Raw genomic sequence first — 21,983 nt, 5'->3', positions numbered from 1 at the left:
TTAACACCTTCATCTGCCTAAGAGGCGTGCACACCAGAAATTATTGTAAGATTAAGAGGACGGGGTATATGATCATCCTACATTTTTCTTTGCACAGATCATGATCACAGTTGAACGATGTAATGTATAATTACGATCGTCCACGCTCAGATGAAATGAACTGTCCACATTGAGTAAGGGGTCTAGCGGTGGTAAGCATACTTCTGGTCTATTTCAGGTGCGCTCCTACGCGTGCTTGTATGCGTTTGTATGTGTGTGTGTGTGCTGGAAATGGAGAGGGCATGAGACGCACACACATGTGGAGAAACACAAAGTCTCTCCATAGGTGTATGTCCGGAGCATTTATAAATTTAAATACTATAGCTTCTATAAAGTACCAGATTAGTAATTTATGTACTTTGGGGACTCCTCATTGCTGTGGTTGTATTTTGTTCATTCCAAAATGAATGTGTATTTCTCCTTCCACATTCCTTTGAAATCAAAAGTATCTTCTAGCTTGTGGTCCACAGGGCAGTTTTGCCATGGCTGTCATCTCCTGTGCATGTGCATGAATTTAGTGGCATGACTGGAGTAGTGCAACCCATTGGTATGTCAGTCAGCATATCATTGAAGGACTGATTGAGGAAGGAGTATGGGGTTGTTAGTTTGAAGCCTTTCCAAGAAGGCGCCAATATGAAATCTTAAAGAATGGGTACAAGTAGGGGTGCCTGGGTGGCTCAGTCATTAAGCGTCTGCCTTTGGCTCAGGGCGTGATCCCGGTGCTCTGGGATGGAGCCCCACATCGGGCTCCTCCGCTGGGAGCCTACTTCTTCCTCTCCCACTCCCCCTGCTTGTGTTCCCTCTCTCGCTGGCTGTCTCTATCTCTGTCAAATAAATAAATGAAATCTTAAAAAAAAAAAATAGGTACAAGTAGCTTAGAAAAAAATCCTGGAGACAATAGGGGGGCACTCTTTTAAGAAATGCTACATACCACACTCTTGTCTGAGCAAAGAACTGGTTCAGAAGAGCCAATTTCTGCACACAAAGAACTTTTGCAAGTACCTAAACCAATTTATTTCATTTACGCTTTCCCTTTTCATGTATGAACAAGAACGCAATGAAAAAAGAAAAAGCTGTGTCTACTTAAGTTTTAAAAGGCTTTTTTCAATGAATTTAAAATAAAAATCCTAGAGGACAGGAAAATAGTTTAATTGGCAGTGTTTTTTTGTGCTGAATAATAGTACATCTTAAAACCAATGACATTTTAGATTCAATAAAATATGACATTTAGTCATCGTGTCATAGAACTAAATATATCCAATGCCAAGAGGTTTGGAGAACTAGTCTGGCTTCTCCGTTGTTGTATTTGAGGAAGTGAGGCTCAAAGAAGTAAAATGAGTCACCAGTAATTGCACAGCTCTCAAGTATATGACCATGACAGGCCAGACTTTAGAGGTCACCACTGATGACTGTTGTGAACAAGGCATATTTAGTGATTATAAGATGACACCATTTTTGTCCACACAGTGAGGTTGCTTCTTCCTTGTTAGTAGGTAAGAATACTGTGTAACCTAACAACATAAAGTGATAAAGTATTTCTTATATTTGGGAGCTTCCCAGGAGGCATAAAAATATGGTGTTTCCAACAATATATTTTAATTTGTTTGGGGGATGGTGGCAGTTTCTTAATATTTCCAGGAAATACTATTTCGGGGGGGGGGGAGGATAATATTCCTTTAACATCTGGAGAATTCCAGCTAAACAAAAGAGGCAAAACTCAGAGCCCCTGAAAATAAAATAATGTAGTTTAATTTCTTTTCCACACTGCTGTCTGGTATTTGTTAATATTACTGTGGATATTCCCATCATTTTTCACCTTTCTTGTGTATCAGAATTCCTCATGCATTTTCCCTTGTTAATAATTATTTTAATTTTTAACAAAACAATGCATGATGTGTAGATAGTTCTGAAATCAATAGGTATGAGGCTTATAATGAAAGGTAGCAGTCTCTTCTCCCTTACTTTGAACTCTAGTTGTACTCCCTAGAGACAAACATTGAATTCTTTCAGCCTTTCCCTTGGCATTTCTAAATGATATCTATCAAGCAATAGAGGAAGACATGACTTCTTTCTTGTACAACCATATGTTTCTTAAACAGCTTTATTGAGGTGTAATTGACCTACAATAAATTGTACAAATTTTAAATGTCCAAATCCATAGGTCTCGGCAGATGCACTGACTTATAAAACCATCACCACAGGCAAGATAGTGCTTATATCATTCCCACTCAAAATTTCTTTGTGTCCCCTTGTAATTCCGCCCTGCCTGCCACCTCTCCCTGCAACTCCCCCTGCCTGCTCTCATTTGCTTTCTATTGCTATAAATTACCTGGCATTTTCTAAAATTTTACATAAATGGAATCATATCCTAGGTACTTTTTTTCCTGTTTTTTTTTTCCACAGAGCATAATATTTTGAGATTCATCCGTGCTTTTCTGCATGCATCAGTAGTTTATTCCTTTTTATTGCTGATTTGTATTCCATTTATACATACACCATAGACTGTTAATTTATTTACCTGTTGATGGACGTTTGGGTTGTTTCTAGTTTTGGGCTATCGTAAACAAAGCCGTTAACAGTTGTATGAAAGTCTTTCTATGGAAGTATGCTCCCATTTCTCTTGCATTAATATCTACTAGTGGAATGATTTGGTCATGTGGTGGTAGTATGTTTAATTTTTTAAGAAACTGCTGAGCTGCTTTTCAGAGTGGTTGCACTATTTTACGATGCATCTCCAGTGTATGAGCATTCCAGCGGTTCCGTATTCTCGACAGTGCTAGGAATGACCAATCTTATTTTAATCATTGATGTTCTAATAGGTATGTAGATGTGTTTAATTAGGATTTTGATTTCCTTTTATCTAGTTGCTAATGATATGAAACAGAATAAATACTGTGGTAAGATGAGTGAGACACTCACCTTGGCCATAGAATTTAAGGGGGTGCCAAGAAACTCAGTAACCAAGATAAATAATATCTTAGTGAAATATTAAAAAAAATGAAAAGTACAGCAACATACCCATAATGAGCAAAGTATCAAAATCTTAAATAAAGACTGTACTAAAATGCTGATTTTTCCTTTTGCTTGAGATTCCAGTATGACTTGGCACTCCCCTGATGTTAGGGACTTTTTTTCATGTACTTATTTATTATCTGTATATTCACCTTATGAAGTTTCTATTCAAATCTTTCCTCTAATTTTTCTTGTAAGATTGTTTTTGTTACTGAGTTTGAGAATACTGGTTCTTCCTTACATATGTGTTTGCAGTATTTTCTCTCAGTCTGTGGTTTATGTTTTCTTAACAGTGCTTTCGAAGAGAGGGATTTCTTAATTTAATGAAAATCAAATGATCAGTTTTATCATTTAACTTTATGGATTGTGCTTTTGGTATTGAAAGAAAACTTCAAAGATCTCAAAGATTTCCTATTGGAAATTTTGTAGCTTTAGGTTTTACAATAAGATATGTGATCCATTTTGAGGGTCAATTTTTGTATAGATCAAAGCTTTTTTTTTTTTTTTTTAATACCTATGACTATCCAATTGTTCCAGCACCATTTGTTGAAAAGACTATCCTTTCTTTACTGAATTGCCTTTGTGCATTGCCTTTGAAAATCTGTTCTCTTTCACAGAATTTTGTTACTCTCCTTAAAAGATGTTTTGGCTATTTTAGGTCCTTTATCATCCCACATGAATTTTAGAATCACCTTGTCAATTTCTACAGGAAAGGCTGTTCAATTTTGACTGAAATTACATTAAATCTATAGATCAGTTGAAGAAAAATGATATCATAGCTATAATAAATCCTCTGATCCATGAATGTGATTTCTCTCTCGTTTTATAAAGGTATTCTTTAATTTCTCCAAGGAATGTTTTGCAGTTTTTAGTGTATAAGTTTTGTATATCTTTTGTCAGATTTATCCCTATAAATTTAATACTGCTCACTGTTGTAAATGTGGTTTTTTTAAGTAACTGCAACTTCTGGTTGTTGCTAGAATATAGAAATGCAATTGATTTCTGTATTTTGATCTTGTATTCTGTAATCTTTCTAGACTTATTTATTAGTTCTAGTACCTTTGTGATAGAGTCCATAGATTTTTTTTCCATAGATGGTCATGTTGTCTTTATTTGTTTGTTTGTTTGTTTGTTTTATTTATTTGAGAGAGAGGGTGCACCCACGTGCATGTGGAGGGGGAGGGGTGGTGGCAGAGGGAGAAGGAGAGAGAGAATCCCAAGTAGGCTCCATGCCCAGTGCATAGCACATTGCAGGACTCCATCTCACAATCCTGAGATCATGACCTGAGCCCAGATCAAGAGTGGGATGCTTAACTGATTGAGCCACCCAAGTACCCCTGGTCATGTTGTCTTTAAATAAAGAACATTTTCCTCTATCTTATCAATTTTTTTATTTCTTTTAAAAGATTGCCAGTATGGCATAAAATAAAGATTACAAACATGAAAAAAAAAGAACACTTTACTTCTTCCTTTCCAATATGGATTTTAAAAAAATTCTTTTACTTCATTGTACTGGCTGGAACCTTTAGTACAGTGTTGAATAGATGTGGTCTAGTGAACATCCTTGTCTTAGTAAAGTTCTGAGAGGGAACTTTATTCATACTTTCATCATTGAGTATGCTGCTAGTTGTAGTTTAGTGGGGATTCCTATCGTCGCCTTCTGTTTCTAATTTGCTAAGAAGTTTTAATTAGGCATGCATATTGGATTTTGTCAATTTTTTTTGTATTTATTGAGATGATCATATTCTTTTTCATTTTTAATTTTATATGGTCAGTTATATTGATTGATCTTCCATTCCTGGGATAAACTCTACTTGGTTGTGATGTATTATATTTTCTATATATTGTTGAAATAGATTTCCTAAAGTTTTGAAATAATTTTTGCATTTACATTCATGAGAATTATAGTTCTGTAGTTTTAACATCTTTCTCCACTTTGGGTACCAAAATATGCTAGCCTCATAGAAAAAATTGGGAATTGTTCCCTCTTCCTTTATTTTTCTAGAAATTTGAATAAAATTGTATTATTATTCCTTATAACTAGAATTTACTAGGGAGGCTATATGAGCATGGAGTTTTCTGTGGGACCTTTTCACTTCAAATTCCATCTTTAAAAAAATGATACAGGGGGCGCCTGGGTGGCACAGCGGTTAAGCGTCTGCCTTCGGCTCAGGGCGTGATCCCAGCGTTATGGGATCGAGCCCCACATCAGGCTCCTCCGCTATGAGCCTGCTTCTTCATCTCCCACTCCCCCTGCTGTGTTCCTTCTCTCGCTGGCTGTCTCTATCTCTGTTGAATAAATAAATAAAGTCTTAAAAAATAAAATAAAATAAAATAAAATAAATAAAAAAAATGATACAGGACTACTCAGGTTTTCTGTTTCTTTTTTCGTTAGCTTTGGTAGTTTCTGTCTTTCAAGCTGTTTTTATATTTCATATACAATGTCCACATTATTTTATTTTGTTTATTATTTTATTTTTATTTTTTTTAAGTTGGGCATGGAGCCCAACATGAGGCTTGAACTCACAATCCTGAGATCAAGACCTGAGCTGAGATCAAGAGTCAGTTGCTTAACCAACTGAACCACCCAGGCACCACATATTTTTTTTGAAATGCTTTTAGAATATATAGCATTGCTACTTCTTTCATTTTTCACATTGGTAATTTATGCCTTCTATATTTCATTTCTGACCATTATGTTTAGGTATATATCGATTTTATGGATCTCCTCAAAAAAGGGTTTTTCTGTTTTCTGTTTCATTGATTTCTGCTGTGGTCTTTATTATTATTATTTTTTCTTTTGTTTTAATTTGTTCTCTCTTTTTAGTTTTTTAAGGTGAAAATTAAGGTCATTGATTTGAGACCTTTCTTCTGTTATAATGTGTTATTCAGTGCTGTTAAATGTTATTGGCATTTAAGTACAACTTTGGCTACATACCCAAGTTTTGATATGTTGTGTTTTCATTTGACTTCAGTTCAAAATACCTTATCATTTCATTTTTTACCTATTGGTTATTTAGAGAGATATTATTTAGTTTTAAAATTTTAAGGATTGGCCACATATTGATTTGCCATTGATTTCTAATTTAATGCTGTTTTTATAGAGAACATACATGGTTTACACACGTTTCAAATTACTTTGACTTCCTTTATGGCCCACAGGGTGGTCCAGCTTAGTAAATATCCCATGTGTATTACAGGAGTGTATATTCTCCTATTGTTAGGTGGAGTTACTAGGTCAAGTTGATTGATAGTGTTTTTCAAGCATTCTTTATACTTAATGATTTTCTGTCTACTTATTCTCTAAATTATTAAGAATGGTGTGGAAATCTCTGACCATAACTGAGGAATCTAGACTGTTTCCATCCTGCGGCTCTATTATTTCAACATAGCATACTTATTATTCAAGGCCTGGGAAATAGAGAGTTCGGAGAACTCCAGCCACTCTTAAAACTCTTGGACCAGAAATGGACTGTCTGGTTACTTACCATTGGTAAGAAATAATTACATGGCCCCAAACAAGGGAATCTGGAGGAGGGAGGGGCATGTATTGTATTTGGTAAGTAATAGCCATATTTTCCACACTGAATTTTACCCAGAATGAGAGTGGAAAATATCCCCAGGCTTATTATGCCTTAGTGTATAGAAATGACTCTTTAGATTCTTATGTATCATAAAGTTTTAGACTTGTCCCATGCCACACAATGCACATCTTGGACATAACAAGTGACTTGTTTCTCATTTTTTAAATATAACTGAAAATCTAATTTCATGAAAACGTTGGGATGGAACAGGTCATCCCTGTCTAAAGACATAATATAGTCATGAACAATTTTCTGCCATTACGTGCCAGTTTGCTAGTTGCAGTATGTAAATAATTTCACGTAATCTTTACAGAAACTCGGTTTTTTATCCTGATTTCTAAGATTATGACACTGAAGTATAGAGATGTGAGTAACTAGTACATGGACAAATAGGTAAAAAACTGGCAGAACTGCTTCTTGGATGCTCATATTAAGTCCATTTGATGCCAGAGTCCATTCTGTAGGTTTTCTGTGTTACTACTAAGATGGATCTGTTCTTTTCTCCAGATTCTGGCAAGTGGATTCAGGGAAAAAATGTGAAAACAAGTTCGAATGATGAGTGACAGTTGTGTTTCACTTGAAATGATAAATGAACATAGTAAGAGATAATTTAGGTAACCCCATGAAACAATAAAGTTATGTGATCCATTATAAGCATATTAAGGTAGCTATCTTCAACTCTTTGGAAAACTCTCATGAAGAAAGAAATTATTGTGGTTATATATAGCCCAGTATGAGGCCATATATAATCAGTTTGTATAGCACCGTGATTGAAACACACACACACGTAAATGCACATTTATGTAGTTATATACGTACACATATATAAATTAGAATATATCAAGTATCTGTTATATATACATGCATGTGAGTATATAGGCACATATACATATATACATGCATGTGTGTGTGTGTGTGTGTGTGTGTGTGTTTTCTCCATGCTCAGAAGATTCTTGAGTTTCTTCATCCCCAAACTGCCATGTGGGGAAAAGAATATCTCCCTGAGGACTCAGTATCTTGAAGATTCCGAGCTGATTCTTCCAACCTCCAGTGGAGGGTGTCTTGCCTGGGAGAACTGGAACTTTGTTGCAGAATGCCTCACCTGTGAAGTATGGTTATTATGTTTCTGTTATGAAGGTGAAAGACCTATAAACTCAAGGAACCTCAGGCATGAGGGAGTTTTACTAAGATCTTTCATGTAAGCGACAGAAACATAATTATCACTCTTCAAAGGTGAGATTGAATTTATTTTTATTTCATTGTGAAAGTAGTGTGTAAAAAAGAGTGAAATAATATAAGACACAAATTAGCCTCACTAACATGAATGGAAAAATCAGCAGGGATGAATTAAGTGCTATTATAAATTGAACTCGAATCTCTTTTCAGTGTTTGGGAAAGTTTTGTTTAACGTTTGTTTCATTTTTAAACAATCAACTCTCAAGCTTCTGCTTCAAAAGTTTAAATACAGTAAGATAGCTTTTGTAGCATGGTAGACATCGTGGAACAAGGAAGTGTTAAAAATGACAGGAAAAATGATCTGCCTTCTTGTACATTTTAGTCTCGATTTCTAAACTTTCTATCACGTATATCTTTTCGCAGTATTTAATTTCCTTTTTTTCCTTCTGAGTTGACATGTTGCTGTCTTCTTTTCTTCATAGCTTGTTCGGATGTTCCCCCCTGTTTCTGGTCTGTGCAGTTAACGCTTGCACAAGGCCACGTATGGTACTCTGCAGTTTTTATATCCATGAATAGAATGAAAATCTGTGTCTGCTCTTTCAAGCTCTGAGAGTTTACACTTGATTTTAGGGCTTGACAGTCACCTTTTAGCAATTCTGTTTTCTAAAGGTAATGCCAAACAAAGATCGAGTCTAGAATAGAATTAGCCATATATGCTGTATAGAATCCAAGGCAAATAAAAGCAATTTAAGGAATCTTTTCTTTAGGGGAGCATCAAAAATATTTCATTAATGGGATATTCATGATCTTTTTTAAAAGTCCTTTACTGTGATAATTATGTGAGATAATATGAAATTTATATTGCATTTATCTGTAATAGTATCTGTCTCAAATTTCTATTTCTGTCTGTACGTAATCCCTATTTCTGTCTCTATTCTTGGAAAATGTCGTAGTACATAGTGCCCTTGGATGTGAATTCAAACCAGTTCAGTGACTACAATCATATTAACGAATCCAGGGTAAGAATTTGACTATCTCTGCAACCTGTGTAGTACTGACATTTTCAAAAGCCTGGAGTTCATGTCCAAACTAATGGAGCTGTAAAGAAAGATGCACACATTTGTAGCCACGGGGTATGCTCTGTATTGTTGAATTAATGCTTATTTAATTTAGTTAGGGTCATGGTCATATTTTCGGTACTACCTGCCTGCTTTTCCGTCGTTAGTAAGTAGGATGAAAGACAATTGCTCAAGCGGATGTATTTTTGTGGTGTCCCTGTTTTTCAAAGAAAAAATAATTTTTGGACCCTAAGGACCGAAAACTAAAGACTGTAAAGCTTTCAGTGGAAACCAAAGGTAGAAAATATATAAAGGCGGAGCTTCTAAGACTGAGTTGGTGATTCATGGAAGTCACGCATGTTTGTTTTGTGATCTGTAGTTTTGCAGACTGTCCAGCTGTTGATGGCATCTTTAGGGAGATGTGTTTACCTGGTAGCTTGCTTTTCATAAAGAAATACCACCATACATATCCTCTGTCGGTGGACTTACCTGTGTGAAGTAACTGACCAATGCATTGTGCAATTTAAGCTTCCTGTGTTACCCCTTGTGCCTCCCTGCTCGGGCTGCAGCTCACTCATCCGGTGGCGCAGTTGCTACGATGCTCCTTACCCCTGGCATGTGTGGTGTACACACCGGACTTTGTCCACCTGCCTCTTCACCCTTCCTGCCCGTGCTTGAAGTTTGATCCAGCTTTTCCCCTCTCCCAGACAATTTCTTGCTTATTCTGCTGACCACAGGATCCTCTGTCCCATTTTTGGCAATAGCTGCACACACTCTCCATCCTTGTGGGAGGAAATAAGAGCAGTGGACCCCCAGTTTATACAAGAGCACTGCGTGCAAAGTAGGAGAATGTTTCCCTGACTGAGCCGATGTGTGTACAACATGAATGCCCCAAAGAAAGGAAAAATGCTATGGTTTTTTTGTTTTGTTTTGTTTTTTGGAAATTTGGGAAAACAGAGCAATCTGACATATCTCAGTGCTCCTCTAAAGGGAATATAGGCAATAAGAACTGAAGCTCTGACTGATCCCTGAGAATTGAACAAAATAATGAGAGCTAAGTCACAGAAGGATCTCGACAAGAAGGCAGGCTAACCTGGGAGATACCCCAGGAGTCCTTACAAATTTATGGTGCCTATCTTATCGGATCAGAATTAGGGAGCTTCTGAGAAATCACCTTGAAATATTCATTTGTAAATGGGAAGGAAACTTGGACAGAGAAATACAAGATGTTGGCAGGAAGTCTTCTGAGTGTGATTAGTAGAGATGAGATTTCCCAGGGGAGAAGTTCTCCTTTTAGTTCCTGAGGGATGATCATGCACCAATTCGATTTTTCAAATTATGCACCCAGATTTTTGTAATGTGATTGGGATATAGTCCTTTTCCTCACTTATTTTGTTAGCCTGACAGCTTTGAGCATTAGAAGAGCCCCATGGTGCTAAAGGAAAGTAAAGGACAGTGTTATTAGCCGTGCATCTGTTATGTGCCCCACTGTGCTAGTATGTGTCCCATGGTGCTAGTACCAGAACCTTCCCTGATCCCAGTGTTCACAATAGCTCTGTAAATGGAATGTTACTCTCACTGTTTGAATGAGCTTCAGAAGTGAATATGTTTCTAGTGGGGTTACTCAGCTCCACCATGCAGGTGAGATCAGACTGGTAGTACAGTCCATCAGAAATCATTTTAACACAACATATGTGATGAGTACCGTGGGCCAAGCTTCTCTGTGGTTTTATTTTGTTTTGACCTGCAAAGGTATGCAGTAGGTAAAATATCTCGACTCCAACTTTGTGATTAAAACCTTGCAAGTTTTATGACTTAAAACATTAATTTTTTTTTTACAAATCAATAACTGAATTCAAAAGTAAAGGATATTATAAAAGAATATAGAGAGTAGCATCCTTATTTGCTATTTAGAGATAAGCAAGATATCATAGAGAGCAGTGAAGTCATTGCATTTTGATATAATGGGTTCAGTATGAATTTTACTTCTGGTTAACTATATCTTAGCTATTTTACCTCTTCTTTTTCTCATTCCTCTAACTGAAACGGAAGTGCTTACACAAATCCTGGGCTCTGAAAGCTGGAGATTGGCGGGTGGGTGCGCGCTGTGATTTTCTCCATCTCTCTGAGTGTGTGGGCCTAGTTCCCAGCCTGGAGCTGCTCAGCTTAGGTTCAGTGAGGTTTTCCTCTTGACTTCACATAAAACACCAGATGTGAGCTGCTTGAATTAAAGTGGGTTGGAAGTAGAGAAAGGCAGAAATAATATCTTAGCCAAATCACATCCTTTTCTCAAATCTTTGAATTTGTTCTGTGTGTTTTATGTTTTTGGCATTGGTAGATTTCTTTCCGTTCAAATAATTAGAGTGTGCCTCACTGTCGAAGAGTTGGACGCTTGGCTTTACTTTCCTTCTGCTAGTCTTGGAGGAAAGAAAATCCTGTCTGTTGGCCCCTTTGATACTCTTTCTGAATTTTTGGCTACTTCAGGGACAGAGTAACTAAGCACCGTGAGCCTTTCGTCTTGCTCCCGCCCGTGCAGGTGCTTGCTAATCTCTGTGAGGATGCAACTGATGTAGGCGATTCCTCTCACCCTGTGAACCACCTGGGGCAATGTTAGGTTTCTACGATGTGTTTGTTTTGGAACAGAATAATGATGCACACAAGTGCACTAGACCCTGTATTTCTGGAAGGGGTGGCAGCTCGAGGATGGAAAGGCTGGCTGTTTTCCTTGCCCCCTCTGCAAGCTGAATGGAGCCTCCTATGAAATCTTTGCTTTGCCTGATGGGAGGCTCAGGTGAGGGGTGCGTAGGGCGAGACGGCTTTGGCTGTGCTCTCTCAAGAAACTTACATTTCATCTCCTTTATTTATTTGATTAGGAGGCATCCTACCTATCTTTTCAACCCTGATTCTTTAAGAGGCTATCCATTCGATACTTCCACTCACTTACTGTTTTCTCACTCTAGAACTGAGGTGCCATGGATAGATGGGAAGATGAAATGAAGCAGAAATTTCAATGATTCTGTTCGTGAGATCAGAATTTCCAATTTTGGGGAAAAGAAAAAAAAAATTGACCTTTAGTAAGTCCTCCTGCCATGGACTGGTTGTTTGTGTCTTCCCAAATTCATATGTTGAATCTCGCTGCCTGATGCGATGGTGTTTGGATGTAGGGCCTTGGGGAGGTGATCAGGTTGTGAGGGTGTAGCCTTCATGAATTGGATTAGCGGCCTTGTAAACGGCTGTGAGAGATCCAGTGCTCCTTCCACCACTTGAAGACACAGTGAAAGATAGCCCTCCAGCAAGTGGGTCCTCACTAGACGTGGGATCTGCCTGAATCTGCCAGTACCTTGAACTTCATCTTCTCAGCCTCCATAAGTGTGGGAAATAAGTGTTTATTGTTTAAGTCAGCCAGCACATGATATTTTTGTTAAAATAGCTCAGACGAATTAAGGTACTTCCTTACTTGGGGAGACGAACGTTGGTTGTTTTTTTGTTTTTTTTTTTAATTTGCTTTTGTTTTTGTTTTTTATAGTTGTAACTATTCCAGGTCACTAAGGAATCAGAATTTAGCCCACTTGCTGGGTGAAGCACAAAGATTTATAACACTAATCATTGTAATTAAAAAATTACTTTGAATTTGGAAAATACTTTTCTCATTATAAAAAAAAGATCTCATAAACATTTTCTCATTTTATACATGGGCATGCATACAAATATATAAATATGAACATATCTGCATGGCAATGGCTCCCAGGGGAGCACAGCGTACCTCTACAGTAGAATCCATTAGGTTGCTCAGAAATCTAAGTGGCTTTCAAAGAAGTTGGCTGGATTAACTAGTGGAACCTATCTCAAATGCCAAATCTTTCCCTAGATAAACACCTATAACTCCCATTACTCCTGATATTTTAGTGTAACCAAGGGTAAGAATTTGGGGAAGGAACTTTGCCCAGAGGAAGTGAAAGGTGATGAACAAGAAAATAATCCAGCCTGCAGACTTGGGGATGAGTTGTCAAGGGCAGCACTTGGCTCTGATTTCATGATAAGAAGAATAAAATGCAGTTGGTGCTTATTTTTCTCCTTGGCAAGACAAATAAGACAGAAAGAAAATAACTTTGGGACTAAAGCAGAATCTTAATAAAAGCCACGATAACAATAAATTGGAAGCAGAGTTTAATTATTGTTTTTCTTTGCATGATTCGCTCTTTGCCTTCTTTGTAAACTTCCTAGCACTTAGTTTTGATTCTTCTTTTATCCTTCATCTGCTGATGTTATTTACATCCAGAATTGTGATGTGTTTACCATATTATTAAAATAGAACTGGATTTTAATTAAATATCAGTTCAGGATCACAGCTTCAAGCTATTTGCCAGCACTGATGGTGATCAATAGAAGATGCTGAACAAAGAAGATAAACAGATTTTCTGAATAGTCAAATATTTTTCATTTCCCTCTCTTCTTCCTTCTCCCGTTTCCCTGCTCTCCTGTTCCCCTCTCGACTAGTTCTCTCATTCCCCTTCTGCATCCCTCCACCTGCTTAATTTTTCATACGCTGCATATATTTAATTTCCTGTGTGCTTTTCACTCATTCTATAGCGTGCATTCAAACATGGGGAACCGGAGATGTTGACTGCCAGATCATCACGTTTGCTAATTCACAAATCTACTTCCATTGCCAGTTCCTTTGGATTAGGCATCTTTGAAACAGTTTCTATTATATGCTTGTTTCGGAATTATAAAATGTTATTTGCTTGATTGTGTATTTATTTTACAACAATTAATTCACCCTGAGCTTTTATTTGGAAAAACCACTGCCTGCAAGAAGTAAACAGTTCTAAGTATTCTAGAATATTATACCTAATTATCCCTTTATTTTTGTAATTGTACACCATTCCCTTCCAAGTTTAGCATTTTGGTTGATTTAACTCTTGCAGAAATTAAAGCTCTTTGTGAAAAATGTTGCTTAGAAAAATTTAGGATTGTGGATTTGAAAGAGCTATGCTGAATTGGACATATGCTTCATGGAATGAGATCTTTGCCTGTACACTATAACAAGGTCATGATGGATTTGTTGATATGCACTAATTTACTTCTTTTACTTACGTATTCGTGTATTTTTTTGCAAAATTATCTGAATATAAGAAGAATTTAAAAGCAATTCAATATCACGTATTGGCAGTAGTCCACCATTCCATCAAGCCATGAATCTGATCACGTTCGCTTATAGCCTGAATGTATAAATTCCACAAAACTTAGTGAAATAGTAATTCACATTGTGTATTCAGTGATATGAGAAATTTCAATATTGTCTTTCCCTTCCACATATAAACACATATATATGTGTATATATGTATATATATATCTCAATTACGAATGTATCACATGTGTACGATCATTATACTGATAAAACGGTTCCAGATTTTTAATTTTCTTCTCCTTCTTAAGCACATGTGTCCATTAAAGTTTCTCATATTTGTCCACTTTTACCTTTTTCTGAGTGAACTTTCTTCTTCCTTCTCTTCTTTGTCCTTTGCTTGCTTAGGAGGATTATTCCTATATACCTTTGCCTTTATACCAATAATTTCCCAAGCAAATTGCTGACTACATCTGTGTACTTCTGCTTAGGCTTGTTCTTTTGACTTCTGGGCATATGAACTGTCTCTTTGAGGAGCTCACCATTTTACACATCCCTTGCCCTTCAGCTGGACTCATGGTCCATGTTAATAATTTTCCTTCAACAAGCAATGAGACTTGATTATTGCCTTCCTGATTTCTACTCTTCACTAGCCTGTGTCTGATCTGTCATTTTGCTCCACTACTACCCTGGAATACAGTGACTGATTCTCTCCTATCTTCTACCTCCTTCCTTTTCTCTTGGGAAGAATATTGGGAAGCATGTTATTACAATATTTTTATGGGTGTTGAGGGGAGTACATCCCTATGGTGCAGGGAGGAGAGCTGTGTGGACTATAACTATGTGCATCAATAGAGATTATTCATGAACTTTCTTGATAAGTAAACATGTGTCTTGCCTCCTTACTGGCCAGTATAATTCAGCGTTTTAATGGTTTGTGCAATGAGTGAAAATAGGAATGAAATAGGTATGTGTAATCTGAGAGATTCGGTTGAAACATAACACCAGTGCTTTACTGATAGCCCAGTGACTATGTTTAGCAAAGAAAAATGGTGGGATTAAAAAGTAGAAATTGAGGAATCATATGAACAAAAGAAAAAAGATCTTATTGAGGAAAGCGAAACCTGAAAAAGTAGAAGACAAGAAAGAAAGGGCACACTGAGTGAGGCTGTTCAAAAATTAATTTAAAAAATAAATCACAGAAGATCACATTGGAAGTCTTAGAGACCATTTGTCTTGCTACTGTAACCTTTGGAATCATAACTAAATTATATGTAATATTTAAAAATCAATAAATAGTGCAAACCAGACGGAGGAGGGGTTGAATGGCAGTGGGAACTATGGAAGGCAAGTGGAACAGAGCCTTCAAACAATATTAATGAGACAGATGACCAAACAAAATAAATGGTCCAATTGCTACCTAGAAGAGCTTTGGGGTAGAAGTTAATTCAACAGAACCTACTTCCGTTCTTTACCTGCTTTTGCTGGCTCAAGGGGCAGAGCTTCTGAAATCTTAAACTTTCTCTGTCCGGCCATCTTGACTGTTTGTCTCCTCCACACAGTTCTGTTGATGAACGTAAGGTTATCACATTCTCCTAGAGGAAAATTTCACATCCCTTGAAGATGCAGGATTCTATTGAACCATGATTAAACTTTGATCAAATGGTAAATTTTCCCTCTCTAAAAATTTTTTTAGAATGGAAGAGGAGTTACCAGTGAGAGTTGTAAAATGCTACTGAAATCCTTAGGGGAAATGCTCCTAAGTCACTCATTCACAGCAAGGGTTTGGTACCTTCAGTGTTCATTTGTTGCAGAAGTTTCCTGGTTTGGTTGAAGGTCCATAGTGGCCATTTGGGGTAGAATATTTCATGAACGAAACACAACTTGTTTAAACACTATAGGTATACTGGCATTTTTTTCCGTCAAAATTAGAAATGCCTGTGGGTGAGAAGTAATCACCTTATGAAATGAGTCACCAAGCAGCAGGTTGACACTGCCGTTTAGAGAAGAGCAGAAGTAGCTTTGTATGTGTGTAATCCCTCCACACGCCCTCACCTCACAAACATTACACACACACGCGTACCGACCCATGCATCCACATTTCTGGGTATATAAATAGTCAGGTAGCTTTCTTCTAAACACCAAAAAGATAGACTTTCCAGGTAAGTGATGACTTTTATTGGTTGACATTTAAGAGGCTTATGTTAAGTAAGGAAGTGTTTTGTCAGGTAGCTGATTGAGCCATTTAGTGTGGCTGCTTAGAAAATTAATTTTGTTCTTTTTTTCTAACAGAAAGAATTGTTTCCTACGTGAGATACTTTTCCTCCCACCTCTCCTCTATGACCTGTAGATTTAAGTGAAATTAATACTGGACAGACCATCAATCATTATCCGTGGGCACTAGGAAACAGGTAAATCATGGTGTTATGAAACTCGAGAAGTTGTCCATTAACTCCAGGTAAGTAGATGATCAAACCCTTCTCAGATGATAATTAATTAAAATACTTATGGAGGGTAAATCTTTATTCGACCTTTCTAACTTATTTTCAGGCTGTATATAGAGAGAGGGTTGGGGTGGGAGAGGGACAGAAGGGGAATATAAACAGTTAAATTGTAGTCGTATAAGAAAAATAAAAATATTTTCAGCTTTTCACACTTGAAATACTCTATCCTCAAGCAGAATAATTGTCTTACTTTATTCAAAGCAAAATGAAATAAAAGGTTGGTACCTTAATATTCTAGATCCATATTGTGGATAAATTGGCATGTCAGATCTTTCCAAAATCAGGGCTATCCTCTTTACCAGGGAAATAACCCAAGGTAAAATATATGGTTTGATATTTCAGAGAAAATCTTATTATAAGCAACTTGGGATCATTGAGATTGAGGATATTTGGCTTTAAATAAACATGTTTCTGCCTCACGTAGGAGATGAAATCACATCTGTGATCTGGCTTGCCTTACTTGGGGGTTATTCCTGTTTCAAAACACTGTCCTTCCAAGTCTGACTTGCTACTTGGAATGCCTACGTTAGAGTCGCTTTTTTCTTTTTTTAATTAAAACGCCAGAAGGCCCCTCTTTAAATATAAATATGTGCCCCAGGAGAACTGATTCATTAATTCCCCGTGTTTTTGTAAAGAACACTACACCGAAGGATGAAAATGCCACACAAGTGCCAGAGAAAGGAATTTTGTCAGGCAATGTGGTGGGTAACAAGACTACTTTAGTCATTCCTTAACACAACCCCATGGGTTATTATTATTCCCATTTTACAGATGATGAAAATGTGAGATCAAAAAATTTGCCTAAAATTACACTGTCCGTAGATCTGTAGTTTCTCTTTCATATCTCCGTGTAATGAGTGCTGTTTTTTTTTTTTTTTAATAAGGATATGGCTAAAAGGAAAGCTTCGTTTGTTTTGAAATCTTATTGGCATACTAACACCCTATGGAAGAAATTCACACAGTTGAGATGAACATTGGGTTCAAGCAGCCTGTGTAGTATTCCGAGCAGCACTCTTGTCATGGCTGCCAGAGACGCTGCTCTTCATGACGGCTCTTGTTTTAGAACGTGAGGGGGCGGAGGCAGGGAGTGAAAGGTGACTGGGAGGTAAGAGTCACACGAGTTTACCTGAGAAGTACAAAGTGTTCGTGGGAGGTTACTGGAGAACCCAAGTTCACTAGCGACGTTATGTTGTAAGAAGGCTGAAGACAGTGGAACTCAAACGCATCAAGGCAGTGCACTTCTGCGTTTGCTTTTGGAGAAGGAGCAATTCCAGAAACAAAGTGGGGTTTACAGAGAATGTCGATGCAATAATAATTTTCATGTCCAAGGCGGTGGCAATTTTTTTTTTGATAATTTGTGTTAAAAAGGAATTTGAGTTTCTCAAAGAGAAGGCTGAGAGGATGACTTAATTACTATCTTCAAGTATATAAGGGATTGTTACAGTATTTGGAAGATGACAACCAGCTGTTCTCTGTCTCCAAAGAGGAAAACAAGAGAAAATGAATTTGCGAAGTGGCAAGGACTTAGACTGGAGACAAGAAAGAACTTGATTATTACATATTTTCTTCCCCACGGGGCTGTTAAATGCTGAAAGAAGTAACTTATGTGTCTGGGGGACTTTCCACTCCTCCCTATGGGTCAAAGGTACACAGTATTGAGGACACAGTTATTAGGAACACATTTGAGATGGCTTTGGTAATACATGACTTTATGATTTCTTCTTCTTTAATGGTTAGAAGTCTATTGTTTAAAAAATAATTCCCAGTAAAAATTAGTTTTTTTCAAATCCAATCATGACATTGATAATAGAATTTAATACTTATCTTTTTCTTCACCAAGATTTAACTTCTCACTAAGACTCAGTTGCAGAAAAATGCCGTAGGAGTCCTTAAATTATCAGTGAACTTCCAAGTATGTCTCTCCTGCTGCCTGGTCATCAATGATATGGGGTTAATATGTTGATAAAGAACGTGCTTATAATAGTAGGCCTCTTTTTTTTTGTTTTACTTCGGTTCCTGATGATTTTTAGGACAAGATTTTCTTTGTAAGTTGATACTAATAGCTGTAATTCTTCTACCTAGAGAGGAAAAGATTCAGGAAGGTGTTTGATGATTCTGTCAGGGTGTTGTGTGTTTTTAAGCCCTAACTTATGAACTATAATGTGATGCAAAATCACTTTGGGTGACTCCATATAGACAAAGAGTAACTTTGGCACTCCAGGCAAAATAACCAATCTGGATCTTTTTAAAGAAGGTAAGAATTTGAAACCGTGTCGAAATCAAAACACAGAATCTTTTGTTATCTTAGACTTTCTCTGTTCAGTTTTTAAACTTTCCTTTTTTTCTGGTTTAATAAAGCTATATAATATTTAAATACATATCGACAGTGTAATTGATATATATGTATATTTATGTTTTAAATAGTGGGAGATATTTGTAGGTAAACTCTTTCCTGATCACAGGTTTCCAATAGTGGCTTAAGTTTTTGAAACCCTAAATGATGATAGGGGTTTACTTCTTAGAGAATAGGATATGTGCCTTATTTAGCAGCTTTGCTTGCACTGTTAACTAAAAAAAATTAAAAAATAATCTAGTTCACTACTGTTGTTTATAGCTATTCGTATATAACTATATATATGAAGAGACGAGGCAGTGCCATTTTATAAATACGGTAATGTTATTTATTTTGTCGTAAGGAAACCTCCATTTCACTTGACACTATAAAATGGCCCTCCACGCACGTTGTGATGCCGATATGAGTTGTTTACCTGTCTGCTAATAGCAATTAGATTTCTTGTTAATGACCAGTTTGTAATTGAATGCTGCTAGCTAGTCATTAAAACTCAAGAGATCAGAGGAAACAATTTCTCAGGCTTGTGGCATCTTGCTCCGGAGGCTTTAAAAACAGTTCCATGTATATATTTTCCTTTTTAAATTTGGTACTAGAGTAGAAAGGGAGTCAGTCACTGCTGTTTTGTTCACTATACATACTTCATTAAAATAAGTCTGCTCCTTACAGAATTTCTATTTTAAGAGAGCTAATGGAGATATCAGTCTATGGTATGTACTGAAAACAAGGAGGATGCCCAAAATGTTTTAAAATTTAATTATACGTACTTACACTGAAGTGCTGTAATTCTGTCTTAGAATGGATCTCATTTAAGGTAGGGGACTTGACTTTGCCAACACTCTCTACCCTCTTTTCTTAGCACATTTGATTTTTAATGCTCTAAGACGGCATTTTGAACCTGTTATTTTTTTCCCCTCAATTTCTACCAGTTCCCTCCCCATCATGATATACTTAAAGGGGAGATTGAGGCAATAAAAGAAGATAAACCTCATCTTTCCATTTCCGAGTCCAGCAGAATAGAGTAGGAAGACTGAGGAGATTCCCTCCTCAAAGGACACTGGGGAAATCACAGTGAGAGACCCTTCAGCCCAGTTTGAGGTTTGCAGGGCTCTGCTGTCTCTCACGCTTTGGCAGATGTTTGGGCAAATGGAACATACCAACAGGTCTTACTAGGAATTGTGCCCTGGCTCTCAAACACCTGAATTTAACCCATGTTGCTATTATGCAAACCCTACATTTGGGGTACACAAGAGTGCACTCGCTATTCTATTTCCTGAATGCTCCTAAATGCATAGGTATGTACACACACAAATATACATGCGTGAACCTATAGGAACATCATTCACAGGGCTTTCGAATTTCTTGGGGCATCAGGTGATGTTTCCAGAACCTGATGAGAAAATTTCTCATTCTGCTCCAGTCAATAAAGCAATGAGTTTTCCTGAGTCTTCTCAAGGGCTGATTGCTAGGCAGAATAAATTCTTTAAAACTTTTTTGCCCTTTAACTTTATTAAATGCCTGACATTTAACAACATTAGCTGACGGCAGAAGATGAGTCCTGCTCCGTGTGCTATATCCTGGAACATGATGCAAGACATAAAAAGAAATCTGGACGGAAATGTTGCCATTAGTTTGGAAGTTGCTGTTTAATCTGAGTTATTTTGGGGAGGAAAATGACTCACAGAAGCTAAGTGTTCCTACAGATTGTGATATTGTAGGAGGCTGGCATGGCTCTTCATTAATCTTATTTCAATTAGAACTCTTCACAGCCCGCAATTAGAATGTTGCTGCTGTGATGAATCCATACTGTACATGTAGCCGAGACTGTTTTCTAATGAAGAAAAACAGGCCGCTTGGCATTTTAAAGACAAATTTCCATTTTGGGTAATTCAATAAATGCTTATGCTTTGCCTATTCTCTCTATACTCTTAGAACCGTTCCCTCAAAGCTAGCGACCGTTTTCGATTAATCCTAATCATGTCAAACATAACTCTTGCACATCTTCTAGAATGTGTCTTAACCGTGATGGAACGCCCCCGTAATAATGTGACACTTGTATGTCGTTGAGCCTAGGGCTCTGCAGCCTTGGTCTTAAAGGGCCAGACAGTAAGTATTGACCCCTGCGGGTGGCATGGTCTGTGTCGCCACTAGTCAACTCTGCCACTGCAGCTCGAAAGCAGCCACAGACAGTAAGTGAACGATGGGGCAGGTCTGTGTTTCCATACAGGTTTATTTACCTGGCCTATGAGACGTAGTTTTTGACATCCCCCTCCCCACCCCACCCCTGTTTATTTTCTGGACCTTGGGGATCCGGAAAAGATGTCATCACTATTCAGATGTTCCACCTAAATTGTCTATGTTCTTTTGTCAAATGTCTATGTTCTTTAGTCAAACTTAGGCTTATAATACTGCTTTTAACACTTTTTAATGCTTTTAATATTCTGTCTTCTGGGTGACTCTGGGAGATTGTGATTTTGTATTTTAATACATATATTCTTTTTCTTCTAAAGATTTACTTATTTTTTTTAGAGAGAGAGAGCGAGAGGGGAGAGGAGCAGAGGGAGAGGGAGAGAGAGTATCTCAAGCATACTCTGTGCTGAGCACAGAGCCTGATGCAGGGCTCAATCATGTCATGACCCTGGGATCACAACCTTGAGATCATGACCCCACGATCATGACCTGAACCAAAATCAAGAGTCGGGGGCTTGGCCGGCTGAGCCACCCACGTGCCCCAATACATATATTCTTTTACATCTGCTTCCCACTGATGCAGTGAACCAAATTGGACAAATTGTCATCCTCATTTTCCTTTCGTAATTTCCATCACCACAGAATAACTTTTCGGAGGCATTAGAAATGTCAGGATGTGATAACATGAACATTACTTTTTCTTTCAAATATTCAAGTGATTGGCAAATATTTCCTGTGCCAAGCATCTTGGTAGGCATCATAAAAGAAAATGTACATCTTCGTTCTTGAATAGAAACACAGAAATAGACTCTCAAAGACAGCATGGGCCAGAGATCGTGTATTCCAGGGTCTCATTTCAGACTTGAATCTTTTTGAAGAGGCTAGACTTGCAGTCATTCAGCAGTAAACAGTATAAAGCTGTTATAAATAAGTATTAAATAT

General features: G+C 37.3%; 1 long non-coding RNA gene across 1 annotated transcript in view; it reads left to right on the top strand.

Annotated features, from left to right (window-relative positions):
* The window catches only part of LOC113251390 (uncharacterized), a 187,097-nt gene that overhangs the window by 138,963 nt on the left and 26,151 nt on the right, over positions 1 to 21,983 (top strand). The window contains exon 4 of the long non-coding RNA XR_008957938.1: positions 16,290 to 16,408. This is a non-coding gene — a long non-coding RNA (uncharacterized LOC113251390). The remainder of the gene's footprint in view (positions 1 to 16,289; positions 16,409 to 21,983) is intronic.

Source organism: Ursus arctos, unplaced genomic scaffold (genome assembly GCF_023065955.2).
Source record: "Ursus arctos isolate Adak ecotype North America unplaced genomic scaffold, UrsArc2.0 scaffold_10, whole genome shotgun sequence".
Classification (NCBI taxonomy): domain Eukaryota; kingdom Metazoa; phylum Chordata; class Mammalia; order Carnivora; family Ursidae; genus Ursus; species Ursus arctos.
The sequence above is the reverse complement of the archived record's forward strand: the minus strand, read 5'-3'. Positions and strand labels throughout refer to the sequence as shown.